This window comes from Mauremys reevesii, linkage group 2, assembly GCF_016161935.1.
Source record: "Mauremys reevesii isolate NIE-2019 linkage group 2, ASM1616193v1, whole genome shotgun sequence".
Taxonomy (NCBI): domain Eukaryota; kingdom Metazoa; phylum Chordata; order Testudines; family Geoemydidae; genus Mauremys; species Mauremys reevesii.
In genome coordinates this window covers 164332005-164359778 of record NC_052624.1, presented here as the reverse complement: position 1 = coordinate 164359778, position 27774 = coordinate 164332005, and the positions used below count along the sequence as shown (strand labels likewise).

The window sequence follows — 27774 nt, the reverse complement described above, 5'->3', positions numbered from 1 at the left end:
GACAAATATTGGGTGGTCACTATACTGGTAGTAATGGTAGCTATTTTACTATTCTACTGGTATATCCTCCGCACTCACACCCCTCTATTGAAATATAATGCCCCATATGTTTTATCAAATAACTGTACTTTGATAAATGCAATAGGCTATAACCAGTAAGTCAAGGTATATGATCAATTATATTTATATAATTTCCATAATCATCATGGAGTATTCAATGGACCTAGCACAGGGTAGTGTCAATCAAGCCAACCCTCACCAGCCCTTCCACTTTATGTTGGGAAACAATTCCTCATTAGGAAAGGTTGACTGTGGCTGGTGTCTGCCTTTGCTTGGGGATTCCACCACACACAAGCAGTTATACATTCTGCTGGGATCTCCCACATGATCCCAGCTAATGAAGGATGAACCAGCGACACCTTAGCCACCCTTTCATCCAATGTAAACGCTGGCTGAATTTGTCTCCTTTTTTCTCTTTTCCCATTACTACTGGAGATTGGTGTTTAGGTAAGAAAGAAATAAGCCAGGAGTCTCCAGAGACTGGGCCAGGTGAAGATTTGTAGAGAATATATGCCATATAGTATTAACTGAGGACCTGTGGCAAGTAGGGCTTAATTTCTCTGTCTGACTCTTTGGTCAACTGTGTTTCCAAGCAATTCTATTTATTTCCAGTAAATGTAATTGCTAACCAAACCATATCTGACTTGTACAATGAATGGCTCAGTGATTAGTGACTACCTTTTCATTTTGGACAACTTTCAAATTGGAGGCTCAAACTATCAGAATCTTTCCAATTATAGCACTCATGACCAGGGTAAGGTCTATGTTGTTGGAGCAAATTTTGCTGGTACCCAAAATGGGCTGGGAGCTGTCCTTTCACTAGTGAAATCATAAACTGAACATTGTACAAAGTGTCATATAGAGGCTCGTGCCCCTCCTTTTAGAAATACATTCAACTTCCAGTTAAGTCAGTGAGAGTTATGCCTCTTGAGTGCTGCAGATTTTGTATTTTCAATAGCTAGCATGATACATAAAAGTCTATATTTTCAAAAGTGTCAACTGATTGCAAATGGAGGTCACTCCCTTGGCCACCTAAAAGTGGAAGCACCAAAAATGAGATGCCTTTTTAAAAATCAAGGTACTGGTAAATTGAAAATGATAGAAAAATCACATAAGGGGAAAATTTTCCCTAATGTGTTGCCACACTTCTTAGCAAAATGGGGCCCTGATCCTCATGAGTGTGTTTTGGTATTTTTGCAATTCAATTAAAAATAAAATATGGGTGTTCAGCCCCCCTTCAAATTTTTAAGTTTTTAATCCTACTTTCCCCCAATTGCTCTCATGTATATTTCATGCTGTATTCATGGTAATGCCCACAACATTGCAACAAATTAGTTGTAAGTATTATTTCAATCTGATAGAAATTATGTTTTTTTTTTCTTTTGCTGCACTTTCACCAAAGACATTAAAATTCTTTAATAAATAATTCTGTTCACTAAGGTATTTTGGAATGTGTCATAGTATCTGAATATTTGCCGAAGTGTTAACAAATGAGAAATGAATGCTGTAAGAGGGCTAGAAGCAAAGACATTCATTCTCACCTGTCCAGATGGAATTCAAAATTTTTGTCGCAACATGAAAACATGATTTTGATAGCTCAGTTAGGCAAGCTTCAAAGGGTGATGTGAAGAATACCTTAGTAAGACATGAAATTGGCAATCAAGTTGTAAGAGAGCTATACGTAAATGAAAAGTAATGGTTATCTAGGAGGCTGACAGAAAGACAATGCATGTGATGAGCAATGTAGGGCAACATGGTTTTAATTTCAACATGGTATCTGAGGAAATGATTTATTTATATTTGGCAGGTACATGCCAGTAAGTAGTAGAGAAGAAAATATAATTGCAGTTTTTACTGATATTACCCATTGCTGAAAGTTGATTTTTTAAAAGAGAATGGGAGTTAAAAAGAAACCAAGATTTCATGTATCTACTTAAATTCTTAACCCTTTTAATGCTGAAATATAGGCTAAGTTAACTTTTCAGTTTCCATTTAGACAGATGGTGTCTAGCTCTTGAACAATTGTGCAGGTTGAAGGATATGCTTGTGTTCATTTTAAACAAAACATGATTTAGAAGGTACTTATGCATAAAGAAGCATGCTGTGGCTCACCACCCTAGGAATATTCTAGAAAAGGCCAAGGGGAGGGGGGTGAGCTCAACATGTGGAGTGGAGAAGTATAAGCATGTGATGAACAAATCCATATATAGAAAGGTTAAATATGATTGTTTAGAGGTTTATGTTATGTAACTTATTATGTAAGTTACATGTGCTATAAAATAGCAATGAGAGGGGTTCCTTGCTAGAGGGACTCCAGCTAATTTTTGTACCAGGAGCTCTCCGTTTGGGCACATTAAATAAAGTCTTGTTAAACTGAATCACATTGAATCAAATTGAATCAAAGACCCTTGATTCTGCCTGGTATCTAACTCATTTGGTTATTATTGGGAACCACAAAATCACAACAAGGTGGAAGGGAGAATACAAAGACTTCCTGCCTTTTTAACTCTACCCAGGGATCAGCCATAATTGCACTCTGCAAGGCTGCTCCCTGATATCACCCCCATGCAGTGCAAAACAAACAATCAGGGTCAGCAGAGAGAGTTGAGCCTAGTCGGGGTACAGCCACACTTTAAGGGATAGCAAAATGGACAATGGAGACCTCTGGGAAGTATTTTGCCTTCTTGAAGCATAAAGTCACCTGGTACACTTACTACAGTTTGTACCTCTGTATCACTTGGAAGTGGTCATAATTAGCTGTCACTAAGTCATCACAAATGAGAGTACCTACCTATTGCCCTAAAGGCCCACTCCATCACCAAAACATTTATATTACTCAACAGTGGTGAATGAGATTTTACATCAGCTCACTAAAATTAGACACCTTTGGGCTAAGAGCCTAAAAGCAAAGGAGGATTTTTTACAAGTTTATGAGCAACAGAAAAGGGGAAGATACTAATGAAAGCTGAAACAAGCCATTACATCATTCACCTGCTAATGAATGCCACAATAGTCAATAAGAATTCTCCCTGAACAAGAGGTGTAAGGTCAGTCTCACTGAAGCTTCTAAGAATTATGCACATACATAAAAAAGGATTTTTAAAGTTTAGAATTGCAAAATAATATATATTCTGTGGCTAGTTTTCTCTTATCATTCTGGCAGTAATTCACCCAAAACACTTGAGTATATAGTTAAATTGTATTAAAGTCCTTGGAACTTAAACTTGTGTTTGAATGCTTTGCTGAATAGGCATGGTTTGCTAAACTGGAGCCTCTGTTGCAGGCTGATAGGCAGCCACAAGTCAAATATTTCACTCTTGCTTACTTCAGTTTAAGAATCAATATGAAGAGACTTTCTAGTGCAATAAATAATAATTTGTGAATGTATAATATAATTATGAGATGAGGTGTTCTTGAAACATAAGCAGTTGATGTATTCTGCAAGTAACATTGCATAGATTCCACTTATGTTGTAGTGCATGATCCTGTCAGATGCCATTACCTGTTGGAAAACTATTTCATTATAGTCGAGTTCCACTGAACTGTACTCCATGTCATATAAAAAGGGAAATGAAGCTATAAGAAGACTCTTTACATCAAGTCATGAAATGCAACAAAAAAGTTAAAGTGAAATATTGCTACATTTCTTCCATGCTACAGACCTGGAGATATTGTGTCTAACTTTACTAGACAGGATTATAAATCATGGTATAGAGATTAACTAAATCCCACCAATCATTCACTGCTTTAGAGCATTTGCTTGCCTGTGGATAAGATCCCATAAGTAACAAGACTTACTGGGATATAAAAAATTGCATTAATGCATAGGATAAGGTGAATGTTCAGTGTTATACATAATGACATTAATGCTGCAAAATCCATATCAGCCTACCGTACATCTAAAATTCTATTACTACATTATTGATTAATCGCTTGAACTTTAAATTTAGTTGAGAAGGACTTGAATGATATGAATACTTTATCCATTTATTCTAAAATATCCTGCCTGTCAAAATGAAAGGATTGGATAGTATTCTTTACTTGAGCGGTACAAATTCTTTTTTGTACAGTTGCCCTTGAAAGTACCAACACTAATAAATAGCATAACCTAACTTGCACTTAGAAAAAGGGAAGTTATGGAAGCAAGGCTGAATAACTTCCATATTTATTTTAAAATATATGAAATATAAAGTTAAAGTTAAATGAAACATGACTAACTGATATCCAACTACAATATTATTAAGTAGTGTTGAAAAACCAACACTGTAGATCGTAACAGAGGTTGAATTTCACAATACACCCCACTGTCTTTATAACATTATAAAGTATTCTGAGCATTGGGAAGAGATGTTAATAAAATACAATATGAAAAGTCCTTTATGACGTCTTTAACTTGTGCAGTGTGTGCTCTGCTAATGTTCAAACTTTAACTGTTGGAGGGTTCAGCGTAATTGGTAATATAAAAAAAAGGCATAAAACATTATTAAAGATTTGAAAGTAATAGGAGACAGAAAGAAAGACTATTTAGTTTACAACATGGCAAAATGTTAACCATGTAGGACAGATGATTTTATATTTTTATATTATCTAAGTAGATATACATGCATACGTATATAGATATATAGAGATAGAAGAGGGTCTTAATAGTAAAGAGGCAAAACCTGCAGAGGACATGTTATTTAGGTTAGTGAAAATTATATTGAGGAGACCAAATAAAAGAAAGGTTAATAAGGTTGCTGGTGATAACAAATGCAATTTAATACACATTGGAAGGAATATATTGAAAAGCATATACATATAGCTGTACTCCAAATTAACTATGATCACTCAGGAAAGAGACATGGTTATCACTGCAGACAGCTCAATGATAAATACTTTCTCACTGTACACTGCAGTCAAAAAAAAAACACTATTGGGGTGTAAAACACTGAAAATATTACTGTTAGATAAAATCAATGATAGACCCTCACGCGGAATAGTGTGCTCAGGTCTGGCCATTCAATTTTTAAAAAGTAGCAAAAATGCAATGGATTCAGAAATTAAAAATAATACATGGAAAGACTACTTTCTTTAAAGAGCTAAAAGTATTGGGACTATATAGGTTAGAGAATAGATAAAAAAGGGGACACAGGTATGCAAGGTAATAAATAGTACATTGAAAGTAAATTGAGGACTTCTATTTACTCTGTCATAGTACAACAGTAAGGGGCCATTCAATACATTTTTTTTAAATTTATTGCCAAGGAAATATTTGCTGCATACAAAAGTTAACCTGTGGAACTCATTGCCACAAGATATCAAGAGTTTAGTATGGTTTTTAAAAGGATTAGACATTTATATGGATAAGAACATCCACAGTATACTGGACTGATTTTATTTTTATATTTTTCCTGAGAGAGATATAAACTCACATGCATCAGAGCATAAGTCAACCACTTATGGGGTTATGGAGAACCTTTGTCATAGAGGCAGCTTGTTCCACAATTGTCCACCAGGTCTCATGCAACTCCCTCTGAAGCATCTGGCAATCATCTCAGTCAAAGGAAGGACACTAAACTGGACAGAACACTTGTCTTTTTTTTTTCCATGTGACAATTCCTAAGTAATACAACATGAACCTCAACTTAAGCTTCCACCTTGAGCATAGCTGTTTCAGGGTTTCCCGTACAGACATCTGCCAGGAGGGTTCAACAGAAAATACCCTCAGTCTATGGTTTTAGAATGTGAGCCCAGAGTGACCCAGCAAGAAAGCCTCAAATTCCTGCATATGGTCTAAGCTTACCACTGTCAGCAATATATTTAGGAGTCTATTTATGGTAGTTCCCATGCTGCATGGGAAGCGTCAAACAGGATAACTTTGTTACTGAGAAGACCTATTACTTTCTAACTTTACTAGTCACTGCTTCATTTGGAAGCAATGGCACAAAATTCCCTGCTTTTACATAGATCTATCAGATATTAAGCTTCATATTAATACTGGAGTGGTGTCTGATTCAAAACTAGACATGCACATATTACCAAACTGTAAAGAAAAATTTAAATAGTTTTCCCAATTTATTCTTCATTCAAAATAGAAAACTGTTATCACACAAATTCATTTTATTTAAGATACAGGTTTACCATGTAATAAATTCTCATACAGGAAGGACTTTGTTTTATCCTCTAAGCTACTTGAGCTCATAAATAATGACAAAATAGATTAAGATATAATTAACCTACAGGACATTAATAAGGTGATACTGTTCTCAATATAAAACCTGGATATCACTGTTCTGTGCATCTAAGCACCTCCTTGATTGAGAAATAATCCACCATTCAGAGATGATAGAACAAAATAAGATGCAAAGAAATAGAGATACCACTTGAAACATTATGACATTGCACACAAGTCATTGAGATTAAGCAGTGGATATTTACAGAGAAGAGTGAGGTGATTACCAGAACTTTAAGGAATTGGTTCAAATCAAAAGTAGCTACAAGGACAATTTAACATCAGCCTCTTTCCTTTTACACTGACAGTGAAAAATGTCAACCGAAAGATCCTAACCATTTTCATTTTGCATTGTTATTCGGTACTCTACTTTGTCAGGTGTACCTATCTCAGGCTTTGTCTGTGACCAATAAACCCAATAAGTATCATGCAGAACTGCTCTGCATTTGACAGTTTATAAACAGTTTTGAGACTATCTGAGTCAGTCTTTGGTCTGACTCTATAGGAAAAAGCCATGGATTCCTGTGAGCTACAACCATTACACTCAGAGATGTGAAAGACAAAATGAGTCCATGTACACAGTTTGTGTCTCTTAAGAACTGAAATGCCAGACTAAGGAGTCCTCAGTATACCAAAATCAAATTTTGCTTTCTGCTTTGGTGGTCAACCACTTTGGAGGCATTTCTGATGAAGCTTCCTCCAGGTGCTTACAGAATATATTTTGGTGCAGTGTGGCACCTGCTGTAGTAGCTGACCAGTTTAAATAGAGGATCCCCTCTATTTGCTGCCTTCAGCAATAGTGGATTTACTGCTCTCTTTTAATAATTATTTTATATGCACTTCCTCTTAAGGAATAACCACACACTATCTCCCTTTCCCACCAAATTGGGCCCAGAACTGTTTGTAGACAAGGCTCCCTAGTTGTTGAAGAACTTCCCTACTATTGGTCAGCTTCACTTTAGTTCTTAACTTCTGGATAAATCCATGCTCAGGTGATAAAAATGTGGAGGTCACAATCTAACATACAGAGTTGAGTTAATGTACATATTTTCTATTTCACAATGTGCTCTGTTTTTCTTTTATTGCTGTTGAATGTTCCTGGTCATGTTACAAGCTCACAATGTTGTTTTGAGTTTAAATTTAACTGCTATATAATATGTAAATGTATTGTCAGGCTTGGTAATTGGAGTGCAACAAGTACTAAATTACAAAAACATACCCTCTAAAATACAACATGGGAATTTGGATTGCTGAAAGGATAGACATAGAATCGTAGAAATGTAAGGCTGGCAGGTACTCAAGAAGTTGTCTAGTTCAGCCCCCCACACTGCACTGAGGCAGGATTAAGTCCATGTGGGAGACCATCCCTGGGAGGTGTTTCTCTGTGCTTAAAAACTTTCAGTGACAGGGATTCCACATCTTTAAAATGTTGTGTTTCTCTAAAAATCAACTCTGAACAAATGGCATTGTGGTAATCCATGTTGGTCTCACTTTCCAACAAACAAACAAACAAACCCTTTCTAAGAAAGGTTTACACACACCCCTCCCCCATATCTGCCACCCCGAAAAAAGCTTTGGATCTGAGATCCAAAGGTTAGTGTTTCTTTCTTATGCATCATTCAGCATCAGTAATTAAAAGGATTTGCAGGCCAAATAAAATCCTAGTGCAACACCACTATCTAAAATGATTTCCCTGATTATGTTTAAGCCCATTGGTTTATCATTGTGTTCCCATATGTATAACTGACTGGGACTTAGTATATTATTATTAATGTTGCACAAGAAGGGATTCCAGATTATTGTCTTTTATTCTAGCTCTGCAAAGCTAGCAGTACTAAAAACCTGTGAGCAGTTATTTTTATCAATAAGAAAGCAGATAGGACCCTGTTACACAAAGGGAGCACAGCTGCTGAATTAGCAGGAACCATTTTTATTTGGTCACTTTTCAGAACAGAACCACACTTGGGACTTAAATACTACACTGTTGTATAAGTGAGAAGAAATGGTTAAAATGTAGAATCAAATGGAAAAGGAAGCTTCAATAGTATATAACCATAAGTATAGGCAATTTAGGAGCCAATTCTGTAGTCCTTCCAAAATGTCCACTAGATTATAGACTCAAACCTTTGTTAATCTTTGGGGTAAGACAGAGACAGTCCATTTAAAAAAAAAAGGGGGACAGAGCTTTTCTCCTACCAGATATTCCTTCGATTCTATTGTATATAAACTTATTGTGATATTGAAGGTGATACAAGATGTGTTTTCCATTTTCACTTATATGGAGAATATCAGGAGTATCACTTCTGAAGTCTATCGACCTACTGTACCATAAACCACCTTGAGTGTTGAAACACGACAGCTCTTTTTACAGCTCCAGGCTAATCTATTTGGGCTAGATTCATAAAGATACGTAGGCACCTAAACCCCATATTTAGGCATCTAATTCTTGATTTAGGTCCTAAATCCCAGTTTTAGGCTCTACTGTGATTCACAGAACTCACTGAACCCTGTGGGTACCTAAATTTACACGATATAGCTTCCCTAGGCACCTAAATTTCTGCCTCTGGGGATGTTCATTTTGCCTCCCTTGAAGCATCCAGAGACCTATCTCCTGCCTAAACTCCAGAGCAATTTACAAGCTAGGGAAGATCTCATCTATCTTATCAACAATACAGGGCCCAATCTGGTAGGCATGCTCAGAGGCCACCTACCAGATCTGGTCTCATTCAAAATCTGACCAGAGGAGGAGGAAAAAAGGAGGTGATGGTGGTGGTACCCACCTGATAATTTTTAGCACAATGATTAGAACATTCATCCTGGATGTGGGAGACCCAGGTTCAATTCCCCTCTCTGCCAAAAGGGGAGAAAGTGGTCAGAAACTCCTGGTTAAATAATAAGGTGAGTGCTCTAACCTCTGAGTTACGGGATATTCTCATGTCGGGCTCCCTCAGTGTCTCCTGTTGAAACTGCTCCACTGTATACAAGTAATTAAATAGTAATTGTAGCAGGAAGACTAGATTCTGGGTCTCCCACCTCCCAGGTGAGTGCCCTAACCGCCAGCTTCATGCTTTGGTCTAATGATTAAATATTTATCCTCAGTGGAACAGCTTTGACAGGAGAGATTGAGAAAGATCCATGTCAGAATACCCCATAGAATATCCTTTTGCTCCTCTTCCAGCCATTTGCTTGGGAGATAGTTGTGAGAGCGAGCTAGGCAGGTGGCTAAGACATTAGGCACCTAACCTGCCTGACACTAGGAGAGGGTTTTCAGTTATGTACCACTAGCCGAGATAGGCATCTCCCTGCAGTTCGGACTTGGGCACCTATTTGTTAGCGGAGCATGATTTAGCACACACCCGTCATCGGCATCTCCCATTGGCTAGCTTAGCTGGCTTCTTTCAGATAATTCTGGCTTCTGTGAATCACAATCAAAAGCACCTATTTCTCCCTATTCATTATACAGGTAAAGTAAGTGCCTTAATCAGGCTTTGTGAATTACAGTTTTGTCCCTGGCACCTAAAAGTTAGGCACTGTGACATTCACGGTCACAATACCCAAGTCCATTTTTTAATCTAGACCTTTGTAGATTATATTAAGTGGAAGATTTAATAATTGTAACAATGATCTTCACATTCATAGATGCAAGTACAAGAAATTAAGGTAAAATGGCTGCCAGCGATGGAAAACTGAACTGAGTCAAACTACTAGAGAGTAATTATACCAAAAAGAGACAGAATTCACAAAGCCTTTAGAACTGGTTACAGTATCACAGCAAGAAGAAAGAATCAATACTTCACTAGGAAATGGAAAGAAGACAGCTTCTGCGGTAGTGAGCAAGAGAACACACTTTGATGGTTTGTGCTACTAATTATCCTTCCATCACCTCTCTCCATACACAGACATGAAACCCAATACTGAGCGGGTATATAAGTGCTGCATGCCATTTGCATTTTTCTGTCCTTTACTGTATGTTTAAAAAAATGTTGGTGTATTTTTGGCAAATGAAGGTGATGTCAAGCTCCATTATCAGGCAGTTTTCCAATTCATTTTGCAGTGCTGCCAATCTGTGCATCCTTCTCCCCCTTGCCCATTAGCTGGTTGTCCCAGTGAAATTGATTAGGAATAATGCAAAGAGACTGAAGTGCTAAAATTTTGCACTTTGTCAAGGTATAATAAATATTTACTTATATTCTGCTTTCTTCCTCTTAGCAGAAATCCATTTACACTGCAAAACATGATCACACACATTACCGAAAGAGAGAGGAGGAATGGAAATACCAGTCTACATTGAAAATAAATCTTACAAGAGGATGATTTCTTTTCATTTCTAAATTTAAGATAAACCTCTTTGTTTGTGCCCTTTGTAAGAAAAAAACACAGTGGTTTTTTAAGGCATGTTGCAGTATAACCAATAATGCACGCAATGGACCTGATTTAAAAAAACATAAGGGCAGCCATTTCATACATACAGCATATAATCTCCCTAAGCAATTTTTCACAAAATCTCTGAAAAGAACTGCTTTGTAGAGGTAGCCAAAGCAAAGGAGACTGAATTTTCCATTGCAATATATTCATTTTGCTGAGGATATCATAGCAAAGCCAAGTAATTTATTCTACCCTTGTAATAGAAAAAGTTTACCACACACTCTGCTTCATTTTGGAGATTTTTGTATCAAAAGGGTGAAGTTTGTTTTGTATTAATTACATATATACCTATGTGTTGTCATAAGCCCTCTCTACATTGAGATCAGGTTTAGAATCCTGTACTGCATTTCAAAATATGTCTTGATTAGAGCTGCAAAGAATTTCATTTCATGCAGGATTTTGATTTTTTGAAATTTGTGCTCTGATTGGGAATGAGAAACAAAACAAAAAATGAAATTATTTGCAAAAGAGAATGGAGCCCCAGCTCCCAGGGCAGTCCACTTGGTCTGCTGCAGATACTCTAAGGCCTGGTCTACACTACAGGTTTATACCGAATGTAGCAGCTTTAAACTGAATTAACCCTGCACCCGTCCACACAACGAAGCCCTTTATATCGATATAAAGGGCTCTTAATATTGATATCTGTACTCCTCCCCGACGAGGGGAGTAGTGCTGAAATTGGTATTGCCATGTTGGATTAGGGTTAGTGTGGCCGCAATTCGACGGTATTGGCCTCCAGGCAGTATCCCACAGTGCACCATTGTGACTGCTCTGGAAAGTCATCTGAACTCAGATGCACTGGCCAGGTAGAAAGGAAAAGCCCCGTGAAATTTTGAATTTCATTTCCTGTTTGCCCAGCCTGGAGCGCTGATCAGCACCGACTGTACGGGAGATACTGGATCGGATCACTTTATGGGGAGACAAATCTGTTCTATCAGAGCTCCGTTCCAGAAGACAAAATGCCAAAGCATTTGAAAAAATCTCCAGACAGAGGCCACAGCAGGGATTCAACACAGTTCTGCGTGACAAGCGTAATGGAAAGCCAAAGAATCAAATGGATGCTCATGGAGGGAGGGAGGGGGGACTGAGGACTCCAGCTATCCCACAGTCCCCGCAGTCTCTGAAAAGCATTTGCATTCTTGGCTGAGCTCCCAATGCCTGAAGGGTCAAAAACGTTGTCCCGGGTGGTTCAGGGTATATCTCGTCAATTTACCCCCCTTCCCCCCCAATGAAAGAAAAGGGGAAAAAATCATTTCTCGCCTTTTTTCAACGTCACCGTATGTCTACTGCATGCTGCTGGTAAACGCGGTGCTACGGCGCTGAACAGCAGCATCCCCTCCCCTTTCTTTCCTGATTGCAGATGGTACAAAATGGTGGAAAACCATCTTCATCATCCCGTGAGTGCTCCTGGCTGGCCTCAGTGAGGTCGTCCGGGGGCACCTAGGCAAAAATGGGAATGACTCCTGGTCATTCCTGGCAGATGGTGCAAAAGGATTGAAAACCGTCCTCATCATAGCAACTGGGGGCTGAGCTCCATCAGCCCCCCCCTCCTTTCATGTCTAATGAAGATTCTGTACTGCATGGACTATCATAGCAGCAGGAGGCTGCCTCCCCCTCATTTTATCTCACTAAAAAGTCAGTGTTTCTTATTCTTGCATTCTTTATTACTTCATCATACAAATGGGGGGACACTGCCACAGTAGCCTAGGAGGGTTGGGGGAGGAGGGAAGCAACGGGGAGGGGGGTTGTTGCAGGGGCACCCCCTAGAATGGCATCATCATTTCTGAGGGATCTCTGGGGCTCTGACCCAGAGCGGCTGTGCTCTCTGGTTCTCTAGTACACTTGCCCCATATTCTAGGCAGGATTGACTCTATTTTTAGACAAAACATAAAAAAGGGAATGACCTGGGCAGTCATTCCCATTTTTGTCCACGTGCCCCCGGCTGACCTCAGTGAGGCCAGCCAGGAGCACCCATGACAGCAGCAGACGGTACAAAAGGACTGATAACCATCATCACCAATTTCCAATTGCAGACGGTGCTATAGATGGTAACCATCTCTGCTACCTTGCAAAGGCAAATGAATGCTGCTGTGTAGCACTGCAGTACCACGTCTGTCAGCAGCAGCCAGTACACATACGTTGACAGTGACAAAAGGCTAAATGGGCTGCATGGTTGCCATGCTATGGCGTCTGCTAGGGCAATCCAGGGGAAAAGGATTTGTCTGTTGTTGCTTTCATGGAGGAAGGATTGAGTGATGACATTTACCCAGAATCACCCGCGACACTGTTTTTGCATTGGGATCTCAACCCAGAATTCCAATGGGCGGGGGAGACTGCGGGAACTACAGGATAGCTACCCACAGTGCAACGCTCTGGAAATCAACGCTAGCCTCGGTACACAGACGCACACCGCCGAAATAATGTGCTTAGTGTGGCCGCGTGCACTCGACTTTATACAATCTGTTTTAAAAAAATGGTTTATGTAAAATCGGAATAATCCTGTAGCGTAGACATACCCTAAGTTTCAGCTACCAAGGACCCAGAAGCTGGAAGCCTAGGTGCTGAGCAGGTGAGCTGGCAGGAAATCAGACTGGTTTCCAACAGAACCTATGGAAACCAAGCAGAAACCTTGTAAGAATCAAGTAGTCTCCATGGAACATTTTGATTTCAACAAATTCTGACAAAAAGTTATCATAATTTTACTGATCAGTTCTAGACTTGATCAAGTTCCTTACGGAAGGCATCATATTTCCTGGATCCTAGCAATTTCTGTTTGATTCTTACTGATTTGCGCTTGTCTGCAGATTCTTTATAATCAGTGCCCCCCATGATGCATTCAGCTGATGCCAGTGCACTTCACTAGTACTCAGCACACTACACTGGGGCTCTCTTCTAACCTTAGAATTTACTTCAAGTCATGTTCTTTATTTTTAAATCCCCTAATAGGTAAGTGTGAAACTAACTCAAAGGTCTGCCTTCCCACCCTACCATATTGGCTGTGGTTAGTAGGCACATGGAAACTAGAGGTCCCCAGGATAAATATTAGAACAACCCTGCCTCTAGCCAGATGCAGTACATGGAGTTTTTTCCTCTAATAAAGTTAGACAGGAGGTCAACAAAAATCCTCCAGAAAGGTAGCCACAACAGCTGATCCAGTCTGTTAAATCAAGAATAGGGAACAGAAATATCCTTTCAAGATAAATATTGGGAACAACTTTCTGATACTGAAAGCATTAGATTATTGAATCATCTCAAATATTAGATTGGGCAAAATGCTGAAACAAATACTGTAAGGAATAACCCTGGGCTGCCCCACATAGGTTGGACTAGCCGATCTAATGCATTTTTTCTCTTTTTATTTGTATGACTAGCTTTTAAAATGGGCTGATTTAAACCTAGTGCATGTGGATATTCATGGACACAGTGACTTTGTTATGGAGGCCACATGGATGCTCTAGGCGTCATTGTTTAGGAGCATGAGCTTGGAGTAAATGGTACTCTGTTATAAAAGGTAGATTTTCCTGACCTGATTCTGAATAATCTCTAAGTCTTTACTCTGAATGTTTCTTTAAATTGATGTGGCACACAGTGAATATGGGAGTTTTATTAAAGTCTGATGAGAATGGGGAAGATGGAAAGTCTGTTTGCCCTTTTATTGTTGGTGAGAATAAGCCTAGCCATAGATGTATTTTTGTGGAGGCTGCTGGTTTCTGCAAATATCAGTGAGGGTTACTGAAACTAATTTTTATTTAATTTATTTTGTAAGTATTTGTTTAAGGAAGTGTATACAGCTTAGGGATAATTATTTAGTAGGAAATGAAATCTTTCTAGGTCTTCCATCTCACTTTTGCACTTGTCAGCTCTTCCATTAGGCTCCTTCCACCTTTCAGAACATTGCTAATTCACATTAAAGTCAAGGTTTTGTTTATGTTACACAAGGTTTCTGTCTGTTATGACTAGAGGAAATATATTTAATGCATGCATCTAGAATTTTGCTTGTTCTCCAACTATATCATAACTTACCTATGTACTGTAAAATTATGCTTAATACCTTGAAATGCAAGGAAATGTACACAATCTGTTAGCCAGCCTTATAAGGTTAAAAATGTTTTATACTGATTATTCTTTCAGTTACTTGATCATTAAAGTATAATTGCCAAATTATGTATAGAATAAGTCATTTCTACACTGTTACATGGATTTTAGCCAACTAATCACAGAGTAGCAACATAGTGATTAATGCTATGTCAAATAAAATGCCAAACTTATAAGGCACAGGGAAGAGAGAATTCTGATAATATTACAGTTTCAAATGATGCTGAAATAATCTACCATTTGGTGTTCAAAAGAATGAATTTAAGGCTTTTCTTAAAGCTTTCCAAATATGGACAAAACCAATTCATAAGGGAAAACAAAACAGGCAACCATATACTTAGTTTATCTTATATTTTAGTTTCAGAAGGTAAACTAAAGGAGCAACCCTTTCAAGAAGTTAGTTATGGGAAAAGAAATCTTGTATTCAGAGGCCTGGTTTAATAATAGACCCACTGAACAATTCTCTGATCATGGTAACTGCTAAGGGACAACTTCTTCAGGGGGATTTGGATGTTTTGTTGACATAAGAAACAAAGTCCCCAAATACTGACAGTCTAGGATTTTCAGCTGCACACTCTTCTATGACAAGATTTAAGGCAGAAATGTACAATCCATGTTAATACAGAAGTGAATCTGAGAGTAATGATTTCTGACAGTTTAGAAAGTAAGGGATAATACTACTTTCATTGACTCCGGGATGAAAATGAAGCAAATTACAAAAGAACCAAAACCCAGGTGCTGAAAGTCACAAATTGTTTATCAGAATTACATACGCCAAGAAACTCAGACCAGGATTGTCTAAGGCTTAGAGTCTAAGGGAAATAATTATGCACAACCTCTTCCTCTATATTGCCACAGTATTACATTTTCAAATAAAAAAAGCATAATATTTTCCCCTGTGAACGAATGACAAATACAAGACAGGTCTTAAAATGAGAAAGTAGTAAGTGTTTAATTAGTGAAAAGGTCACCATCCAAAAAAAGATTATGATAATGTTAAGAAACCTTTTAAAACAGACTCCATCATAGAAATATGATATAGTCTGCATTTGGACACAGAGATAAATATTTTGTAATATGACTCTTCAGTCAATAGGTTTTACATGCACAATGCTCTCCCATTTACTGGGGTGAGAATTACTCACATGTATGGGCTACAGGATTATAGAAAGTTCATGCTTTCCAGTTCAAGAATGTAATCTTGCTCCTGGGAGAGGAAAAAAAAAACGGACAGGAAGTAGACAGAATCAGGAACATCTAAAAGGTATGTTAGAATAAGCACTGTGTGGCCCATCTGCATATTATTATGCCTGTTCCTGAAACTCCTTTTAGCTCTCATTACAACTCAGGATCTGGGCAGCACACAGGTTAAGTGAGAAAAGTCAACACAAACACATTAATATTCCAAAACCTCCACTGGGTCCAGGTTCATTTCCTCATCAAATTCAAATCTCTAATCCTAATCCACATTGCTTCTCCTGTTACAGTCCTAGGCCAGGCATATCTCCCAGATCCATCTACCCAACAGATAACTATTCCCCCTAAGGACACTAACTAACTGCCCTAGACTGAGACTCAGGTGCAGTGGGGTAGACCTCTAGGATGAGGTCAGGCTAAACCTGAAACAAACAGTGTTCACATTGAAATGCAAATCCCAGCTCTTTCATAAATTCTTCCCCAATGAGACATGTTCTTTCCACGACACCTTATTGGGGCACCACTCCAGTACTTAAAAAAAATCACAGCAATGGCTTAGAAAGAATAAGAATAGAGAAAAGCTGTGTGATAGTTTATCAAATATTGAATAATGGCACCCGTCTATGGTCTGTCACTATTGTTCTATATTAGTGTTTATTTCTATGGATCATGCCATTTTTGAACTCTGGACTTTTTTCCCTGATAACTTAATATGAGTGTCAAAGCTCATGTATTTGGAGGTAGAGCAAGTTAAATATAGGTAACTGATGGATTGATATAATCCCACATCTGACATAATTTTAAATTTTGTTACAAACTTTCCACCACTTTGCATCTTCATATAGCTGTTTATAATATTTTACCTTAAAATCTGTGATGAATAAAATACCTTAAAAACAATACTTGCCAGGTCCTGGGGCCAATCGTGGCCTCTAGAACAAGAGATGGGCAATGAAACAATTTTGAAATTATTTTGTATCAGTGATAAAAGCCCACCTTGGAGAACTAGGATAGAGATCTGGATTTGGATAATGAAACTCATTCCCCAAGTTTCGGGGTGTTCAGGTCCAGGATTTTGATTTAGATCCATCTCTGGTATATGGAATATGTATTACCATTCAAGAAAGAGACAGCCTGCTTTCCTATGCATGAACAACAAGCATTTATACATCTGTAGCTAAAAGAGCCTCACATTTAAGTCTAAGAGATGTTTATTATCACAGTGCTGCTCATTTTAAAACAAACAAACAAAAACACAGAAGTATTGTAATGTAATGAAAACTATATATGAAAAAATCTTGGTATGAGAGCTATGCTGATAGTCCAATATTAACTATTTCAGATTCATTAATAGCATATTGAATGTTAAGAGTAATCAGCTAGGTAAACTGTATGTTTTTAACATGGAGCACATAATTTCATAATTCACTCTTTTAAGTAACTAAAAAAAGTAGTTGTGCCACTTCATGTGTTGTAGTCAACCAATCTATTCAAAAAGAGGAAACTACATTTAGGAACAAAGAATGTAGGCCATACTTATAGGCTGGTAGACTTTATTCTGTGAACAGGGCCGGCTCCAGGCACCAGCTAAAGAAGCACATGCTTGGGGTGGCCAATACCAAAGGGCAGCACTCCGGCCGCTATTGGGGCAGCACGTCCTGGTCTTCGGCAGCAATTCGGGGGCGGGTCCCTCAGTCCCTCTCAGAGCGAAGGACCAGCCGCCAAACTGCTGCCGAAGAGTGGAGTGGCGCAATTGCACTGCTGCGGCTTCTTTTTCTTTTAACCCGCTTGGGGTGGCAGAAAATCTGGAGCCGGCCCTGTCTGTGAAGCAGTGACTCTGAAAACGATTGAGAGGTCATGGTTGACAATCAGCTGAACACGAGCTCTCAGGGTGACGTTGTGGCCAAAAAAGCGAATGCAATCTTGAGATGCATAAACAAGGGAATCTCAAGTAGGAACTAAGAGGTTATTTTGCTTCTATATTTGGAACAGGTGTGACCACTGTTGGAATATGGTGTCCAGTTCTGGTGCCCGCAGTTCAAGAAGGCTGCTGATAAATTGGAGGGGGTTCAGACAATGATTAAAGGATTAGAAAACATGTGTAGTGATTGAGCTCTTGGAGTCTATTTAGCTTAAAAAGAAAAAGGTTGATAATAGGCTCTTCAAATCTGGGAATAATATAACATGATCCAATGGCTGAAAGTTGAAGCTATACAAATTCAGACAGGAAAAAAGGCATTTTTAACAGTCAGGGTAATGAATCATTCAAAAAATTTACCAAGGGTCATGGTGGATTTTTCATCACTGAATTTTTAAATCAAGATTAGATTTTTTTCCTAAGAAATCTGCACTAGGAAGTATTTTGGGGAAATTATATGGCCTGTGTTATAAAGGAGGTCAGATTAGATGATCACAATGGTTTCTTTAGTCCTTGGAGACTATGAATTGTACAGACAAGGATATTCAAAATAGCTTAAGACTTTGATGTACAAATGACATTGAAAAAAAAATCACAAACTATTTTGCAGTGTAAGTTGTTACAGTTTTTAGAACTCACCCCTTGTTGTCCTTTCTGAATTATTTGTTCAGACACTGTTACAGTGGCTGGCTAAAAGCAACCAGAGAATTCAACTTTTTTTTTTTTTCCAGTTTTCATTAATTCAACATGAATTGCCTTCTCCTACTTACAGAATTTTTTCCAGCTTATTTGGCTTTCTTGTGAATTCCGTTATGGGATTTGGAAAGTATCTGTATTGCTTTAAATTCATTTAGTAAACCCCAAGAGGGTTTCAAAAGCAAAGCTTCTTAGCAAGGGATTGCAGGCTTATTGTGAGAAAAAGTTCATCTCAAAGCTTCACATCACCTCCGATCCAATGCAATTCAGTTGCTCAAAGAAGTTAAACTTGTTTATTTAACTTATTGATAATACCAAGCAATATGCTTCTGTGATTAGCTCCCCTCATCATTCTGTGTAAGTGAAACTATGCAGTGTATATAATATCTTCATACATATGCACATACATTTTAGTGTATGTTATATACAATGACCCTGAACTGTCAAAAACAATCCGACTGCATGAGACGTGTAACAAAAGTTTTAAACATGGAAATTAGTTGTCTAATAAATAGCTTATAAACTATTAGCATTAAATATTAGGGACATTAGGCCTTCCACTGAAAGAATGTTTCTCATAATAAAGAAACTGAATACTTTCCCAAAATAACAAAACAAATTTTTCACTACAGAAAACAATTTCTACCTCATTAGCCAAACAAACAGCTGGCTGTCCAAGGGAAGCAAAGTTTTACTGATTCAAAAGCAAGAAATTCACCTTCAGCTTGGATCAGAACATTCCACGTTAACAAAAGTTCCAGTTTCTCTGGAGTTTTATGCAACTCAAGATAAAAAAAAATAAAAAACAACTCCCTCTACAGTTTGTTTGTCTATCTTAGATGCTGCATTACAATAGTATCCAAGTGCCTCACAAAAATTTTTGAGGTAAGGAAATGCTATTCTCCCCATTTTACAGATACAATGAGACTAAGTGACATGCACAAGGTCATACAGGGAATCTGCGGCGGAGCAGGGAATTCAATCCATGCCTCTCAAGTCCTAGTCTAGTGCACTAACCACTGGACCATTCATTCAATAGTATCTACACAGATATTCTAGGAGTTTGCTGAGGCCAGCAGACAAACTAATCACAGCCCTGCTGAAAAGCAGAGTGTATTTGCTACACATGCTACCTAAAAATTAGCACTATTTTGAAGAGGGCAAAAATATCCGTGCAAACTATTTGATTTAAACCACAGAAGTATTTGAAACCAGGCTTGGTTTGAGCTTGAACAGCATCCAGGCTATGATTCATTCAAATATTCTTCATATCTGCAAACAGTTTCCACAAACATAGCATGCTGGCTCCCTTTCCCACTGGCTCCCCTGTTTTAACTGGTCATCTGTGTAGTTCTTCAGGCAGTTTTTCATAGGGTATTTCAACTTTACACCTGGGTTGTTCAAATAGAATGCATTGGGCAAGGCACAAGGTCATTCTTGGGCATGCATAGTTGCCTAAGCATATTCAGTGCAACAAGGAGGATCAGTCCATTTCATCAGAAGCCATTATCACTTGGTTTCCTCAGAGAAAGAAGATGCATTTTAGTAGTGCTTTCTGATCCACCTAGAAAAGTCAGAGGAAAAATATCATGCTTTTATCCTGTACCCCAGTATCTCATTGGCAAGCAGTGACCTAGATATCACCAACTTCTCTAAGTTCCACCCTTAAGAGAATGGTCTGATTTTATATGTTTGACTTGTCAGTACCTTCATTCTGCAAAGAAAATGCTTGAGTTGCAAAGACTTAAAAATTCTAAAGTTAAGCGTGAGCTTAAGAACTTTTGGAAATAGTTTTAATACTCTATTCAGCTCTGTTCAGCAGTGTCAGATTCCCCTCCTTCCTCCAAGATCACATTTCTCTCGCTGAACCTGAAAAGGAAGCATATATTCTCTGTGTATTTCTGAAGAATCTTATGCGCTTCCCTTGTAATTCACTGTTATTGGAAACAGCCAGTATTTTATATTTGGGCTGACATAATTATAGAGAGACAAGGTGAATGAGGACCACCTCATCTTTTATTGGACCACCTTATCCTGGGACTGACGCAGCTGCAACTACATGACATTCAATAATAATTATAGCTCATTTTTGTCTTGGGAAGTTTATTTTCTTATGACCAGAGTTCTGATATTGCCTCACAGGTGTCCAGGCTGTCAAGCTGTGAAAATATGTACAAGGAAAACTTAAAAAACCTAAACCAAAACAAAAAAAACCCTCGTACTTTTCTGGGGTCTTGAAACAGACAGTAAAATTCTTCCTCAGAAGAGGGAGATGTTTTTAATGAAAAAACAAGGGAAATTTTCTCTGGATGATTTAAATTTGTTAGATCTGAACCGAGGCCTAGTTTGTGTATTCTTGACAGAGGTCTATTGCCAACCCTCCATTTTCCCACTTGCCTGAATTGTCCCCATATTAAGATTTTGGCTCATAAAATAAGCAGCAGCCAGATTTTAAGAAGAGAAATCTGCTTCTTGGAGACTGGAGTTCTGATGTAACATCAGATCTAAGGTCTATTCCTACTTGTAGTTTAGCAAACCACTGATTTTTGTCTATGTGTTTGCAATGAGATCAACCATGTTTCATTTGAACTTCAGGCCCTGTCAACCCATATGACTTTCACTTTACACAATATTTTGCATCTCTTGCAAAATGAACATAAGTTTTTGTACAGCTCTGATCTTTACCCTAGCTATTGCCTGAACCCACAGACTTTTTGCAGAAGATTGACAAAGTAAGTGACAAGCATCAAAACTAAGATTGAAGCCTGCACTTGGTGAAAGAGCTGAACTCTTAATTTTTATATCTATATATAGATATAGATATATAAAAAAGAGATCTTACTAAAATATATAGACAGGGGTCTATTCTTAAACCCTGACAAGGGATATTTGAATTAGTGTATGTAACTTAGCTTCCAGGAAATTAATGAGGGACTCAGAGAGTCGCTTAAATTATCTCTCTTGTTTAAATTGCCATTTGGACGAGTAACTGAGTACCAATATTCAGAGAATCGAGGAAGTTATTGATAGAAAAGACCCAAGTGATTAGTTCCCTTTGAGAAACTATTCCACAACCTAATGTATCTCACTGTGTGGCTAGCGTAATGCCCACAGCAGATATAGTTTAACACCCAGCATAATCGGAACCTAATTTGAGAGGGAGGGTGGTTGCTGCCCAGCTTGCTCCAAGTGAATGAGGGAGGGGCCAAGCCCCATGCTGATCTTTTGAAACTCCTCAGTCCTATGTGGTGAGTCATCCACCACTCTGACTGCTTTTTCAGCAGCTTTACATCTCACCTCCTCCCTGCAAGCCAGAAAACAGTGATCCACCAGGCTGACTGCTCTTCTAGCAGTCTTACATCTCCCCTCCTCCCACCAAGCCAGCCAGCTAGCCAGCCAACCAGCCTCCCCCCACCCCCGCACTGCTTAAAGTGCAGGGTGGTGAATCTCACTGTCAGGATGTTTTTTCATGATATTTATCACTTTTTTTCCCTTTCCTGATAATACCATATTATTAATAGATATCACTACACCACAATAAAATAATTCCCATCCTTTCTTGGTGATTTGTCTACCACAGTCATTTTCAAGTGAAGATGTCCCTATTTAACAATTTAAATCTTCCATATCAATTTCTTCAGCCCATCATCATTTTTGACTCTTCCTGAATCTCATTCCAAATTGTCAATATATATTTGCAGTAATATGGTGTCCTGAAGTCTTTGAAATATACAGGATCTTTGACTTCTTTGCTCTATGACATCAGGACCTTGTGCATGCTATTAAAATTGTAAAATTTTTTGTATCCATCTAATATTGAAAACTTGTATCTTATTTGCTTCCCACATTGGCCTGGTCTTTGGGCCATATAAATCAATGATACCATTTCCCACTGACTAAAAGCTGTGTTTATCTGAAGTACTTGGTGTCTTGTGACTACCCTCTCACCCATATGTAAGTTCTGAATTTTCCATTGGAAAATCAGCTTAGCAACAGGTTTCAATTATTTTTCCCCAAGTGGAAACCCTTCATTTCTGAAGATTTTTCAATTTCAAAATTAAAACATTTTCACAATTTACTAAAAATTTGAAACAAAAATAATTGATATAGTTCATGGAATATTCTGGAAAACAAAAAATGAGCTTTTTCAATAGTGATTTCAAGGTTTCTGCAAATTTGTTATTTTTCCTGACCACCTCTATATGCAGTGATGTCACCAATAGTTCTCTGTTTGACCCAGATAAGGCATTTACCCCATCACATTTTTGTCCCTTGGACTCCAATTCTGATCTTTGAGGATGCTGAAATGAGAGATGTTGTGAATTCTGAGGTTTACATTCATTTCTTCTATGATTCTGATCCTGAGATGTTGCTGATTGAAAAAATGAAAGGATGTGGCAGGTAAACAAACTGGCCTGGCCCACCAGGGGCTTTCCTTAAACAAGCAGTGTCCCAAGTTTGGGAAACACTGCCTTAAAGGAATAAGAGATTTACAATATTTGTACTGCCTAAGAGAGGGCTGAGAAGTACAGGACACACATTTCTGAGAGAAAATCTGAGTCCAGATGTTTGTTGGGGTCACCCTGCAGTATAACCAAGGCTGGTGAGAGCCAGAGTATAACCCAAGCATGGCTAGCAGGCTGCAGTTACACATAGACCCTTAGGTTGTGGCTTACATGCTGAAAGGCACATTATGAGAAGCCCAATTAGGAGCTTCTTCAGCAAGGCTTGTAAGGCACCCAAGGCATTGTTAGGTACGGGGTGACACAGCCTACCCCCCAACACATTGGTCCATACTATACCCTGGTATGTCACAGTCACCTTGGCATATGCCATTTGCTGATGACTTAGTGATATTTTTGGAAGATTGTGAGACTCTGAAAACCAACTTGGAACAGCGGCAACAATTTTGAGCATTCAGGACTTAGACTAAAGCTATGATAACTGAGGGAAGAGGACCCACCGTGAAGGGCTGTATACTGGCAGAGAGCTTAGAAGCATGAAAGAATTTAAAAACTGTGGATCAATGGCTGCTGACATTGGTGCCCTCCTAATCAATGCCCAGCATTGTACCAAAGCTGCTTGGTACAAATGGTGGGAGCTGAACCTAGTGCTCTGTGGTAAAAAAAGATGCTGATAAAATTAAAGTGGAGCAGGTATACATCTTATTTGATCCATCCTAATATATGGAACAGAGACTTGGCTAGCCACAGGAAAAGAAATCAGTATGCTCTCCACAGCAGAAATGAAGATGTTGAGATGATCAAATGGTTGGACATTCTGTGATAGGAGATGAAATGAGATTATGAGAGGCCTAATGCGGGTTGCCCAAGTTGAAGACATATTGAGGGAGTCTAGGCTATATTGGTATGGACATGTCCAGTGGAGATGCAAGAGTTCTATTGCTAGGATGACCCTTGTGAAGACTGTGACCAAGGGAGAGGCCAAAGACTCAGTACATAGATTGGAAATCAGTGGACCTTCGAGACATTGTATGCCTGGCTGACATGCAAATAAATCATGAGTTCTGGAAGAAAAGTCACCAACTGCAAATAGGGAAGTGACAAGAAAGACAAAGAAGAAACTGTATCAACCTTTGCAATTCCTGGGTTATTTTTCCAGGTGTGAAAAGTAGTACAGAAAAAACACTGGTAACTGCAGAGAAACAGATGGAGAGCTGCAGTGGTCATTAGCGTAGTAACAGGATACAGCCAAAGATCCTTATTCATCACTGCCTTGCCCCTTATGTATTTACAAAGTGAGTGTGAAACACTATCAGAATGGCAATGTTTTACTCAGGCCTAGAGTGGGTGGAAAGATGGCAGCTACAGGCACCCATGGAGGAAGCTGGCTCATCGGTACATTTTGAACAGCTGCTATCAAAGCTCTGAATAAAAAGAAACATGGTGGGAGAGCCAGCTCTGTGTGATCTTTTGATAAAGGAATTTAATACATTTAAGGTACACTGCTGACTCCAATTATATAGATTTTGCAGAGGGAAAGAAAAAAAGCTTTTACAAATATTAAGATAAATAGAAATGCTTAGAGCACACTTTTTTCCCCCAATGGAAACAATTGTTTTAAAACAAAAGTATTCCCCAGCACATGGCTATCACTGCAGACAGAATCTAAAAGTGAAAATGGTTATAACTGTCAGGGTAGAAGCTTGTCTGTCCAAGATGAGCAAAATTAAAACAGAAAACAACTTTCAATTATAAGGAATTGGATTTTTATACGAGGCTGTCAGTTTAATAAGGTACTAGTGTTAACGTACGGAAGTCATGAGCACATGCAGGATTCAAGATTCTTTTTAAAAGATTTATCTTTAGTGTTTATATTTTTGCCATGCAGAAACAATATGACACTGAAAATGGAAGCCAGTTGTCAGACAGAAGGAGGTTAGTTACAGTTTGCTAGTAATATCACGTGTGTATGTTTTTAAATCTAGGATGCTCCAGTTATTTGAACACTAGCTTTGGATTTGGGACACTTGAGTTCAGTTCTCGTCACTGCCACAGACATCCACTGAACCCTGGGCAAGCCACCAAGGGTATGTATACACTAAAAAAAAAAATCATCCATGGCAGCAAGTCTCAGAACCCAGGTCACCTTGCTCGGGTTCACGGGACTCAAATTATGAGGCTAAAAAATAGCAATGTAGACATCTGAAACCTGGGTGGATCTCAAAGCCCAGGCTCCAGCCTGACCCCAAACATCTAAACTGACACTTTTAGCTCTGTACCGTGAGCCTCAGTCAGCTGACCTGGGCTCTGAAACTCTCTTCCACTGTTGTGGGGCAGGATTGCAATGTAGATGGACCTTAGTTTATCTGGGACAGATTTTCAAAAATATGTAGGCATTTAAAGATACAGATGGGTGTGTCACGCTATCTGGAGTGGCTCATGAACATGGGTGACAACCTTGGAGTTTTCCATCAAGAAATAGAGCACAGATCCTGAATTGGTTATATGTTCTATAATTAGATTTCACCAACCATGTAATGAGTCTGAACTCCACAAGCACTGTAACAGCCTTGTGTTACCATGTAGTCACAGACAGTCCTCTATCTTGCCATCCAACCAAGCCTGCCTCTATGACATAAGATCCCTTATACCAAAAACTACAACAATGTTCATGTTACGCCCATTCCCAGAGCACCAGAAACTTACCCCAGGTCAATTGTACCCTAAATCTCTCAACGACAAAGCCTGTAGCCAGGGGCGGCTCTTGACCCCAGCGCGCCAAGCAGGCGCTTGGGGGCGCGGTCGGGGGCGGCATTTGGCTCTCTGGCGCTCGCTCGCCCGCATGCGGGCGTCCCCAACTCCGGAGGCGGACCTGCGCCGCAGCGCGGCGCGGGCGCGCGGTTCCCGCCCCGCCGCCCCCGTCCCCCAGCAGCGCCGCGGCAGGTCCGTCGGCCGTCCCGGCTCCGCCGGACCTGCCGCGCGCAGGCAGGAGCAGCTCGGGAGAGCCTGCGAGAGAGGCCGACCGCGGGAAGGGGGGCGCGCGCGAGCGCGCGCGCTGCTTGGGGCAGCCGCCCTAGAGCCGCCTGCTGTTGTAGCCAATCTTGTAATAAATTAACTACAGATTTATTAACTAGGAAAAGGAAAGAAGAGCTATTTACAAGGTTAAAACAGGGAGAACACACACAAAGAAGAATTAGAGTCTTCTATAACTAAGCGCTTGGCTACACTGGAGAGTTGCAGTGCTGGTGGTGGCTTTACAGCGCTGCAACTCACTCACTGTCCACACTTGCAAGGCACATACAGCGCTGTATCTCCCTGGCTACAGCGCTGGCTGTACTCCACGTCTGCCTGGGGAATAACGACTGCAGCGCTGGAATGCCAGTGTAAACAGTGATTAATCTTACTATGCTGTAACTGACCTCCGGAATTTTCCCATAATGCTTTTAACTAAAGAACTCTTTGTTTTGTTATGATGCCTCTCTTTGTTTTGTTGTGAACTTGGGGCTCCCGGAGCTGCTTATCTAAAAAACAAACACAGCTCCTGTTTGCTGTGAATGAGGCAGGCAGGGGGATGAATGTCCACAGCTAGTGTTTGCTTGAGAAGAGAAACAGCACGGCGGGGGGGGGGGGGGGGGAGGGGAGAAAGGGAGTCCGTCGGAGCAGCTGCTTATCTGGTCTGAAGACTATTTGCATTTAAGAGTGTGGGGGAAGTGGTCAGAATTTGAAAGGCAGGGAGCTGACACAGTGTCGGCTCCAAAAATCCACTCTCTCTGTCTCCCCCACGCTCCCCGTCACACTCCACTCCACCCCCCTCTTTTGAAAAGTACGTTGCAGCCACTTGAATGCTGGGATAGCTGCCCATAATGCACCACTCCCAACCCTGCTGCAAACGTGGCCACACTGCAGCGCTGGTAGCTGTCAGTGTGGCCACACTCCAGCGCTTTCCCTACACAGCTGTACTAAGACAGCTTTAACTCCCAGTGCTGCACACCTGCAAGTGTAGCCAAACCCTAAGCAAACTCTATATGTCATTTAGGGCTAAGGGAGGGAAAACAGCTGGGGGTCTTTTGCTTATGCTTACTGATTCTTGCCCCTTTAGAGTCCAAGCAGCAGGAAACCCAAGTTTCTCCTTCTCAGGGAGTTTTATCGTCTTCTCTCTGGAGCCAAGATTGTTACACTGGTACAGAAACTGTGGTGTGTATACACTATATAGCTATTTAAAAATTTTTACAGCAGACAATAGCAAACAACAGTTCTTACCTCTCAGCTTTCTCTTCACTAAAGCTGGTGTAAGGAAGAGACAATCAAAATGCCTGAATTTCTGATCCTAACTTTGTAGTAGTCTTAACAAAGTAATAAGATAAACTCTCTCTTTGCAGCGACTTTTAAACTTATTACTTGGAGGTTACAGACCTTGGATCGTTCCCTCATGTTTCCAACTTGTGACATTAACCTGTACCATTGTATTAGATTATACTTTAATCTGATTTCATCACTTAATTATGACAGATTGGGATTTCCCCCCCAACTGTTCCACAGGAGTTTCAAGTAACCGAATCTTAAGAAAAATATCTAAATTTCTGATATTTGTATTTGTTGTACAGGGAATACCAAAACAACACCAAACCAATCAAAAACTGGACTTTCCAGAGGGAGGATATGAAGTGTCAAAGGACAATATATTTTCCAAAAAAACTCCACCATCTCCA

At 39.4% G+C, this 27774-nt stretch overlaps 1 long non-coding RNA gene across 2 annotated transcripts; it reads left to right on the top strand.

Annotated features, from left to right (window-relative positions):
* The first annotated feature begins 454 nt into the window (after nt 1–454).
* LOC120396481 lies at nt 455–27774 on the top strand. Of its 2 annotated transcripts, XR_005593170.1 has the most exons (5): nt 455–549; nt 9911–10125; nt 25051–25152; nt 27165–27259; nt 27670–27774. It is a non-coding gene; the product is annotated as an uncharacterized LOC120396481 (long non-coding RNA). The 2 variants fall into 2 exon arrangements; XR_005593169.1 differs by lacking the exons at nt 25051–25152; nt 27165–27259; nt 27670–27774 and adding an exon at nt 10481–10580.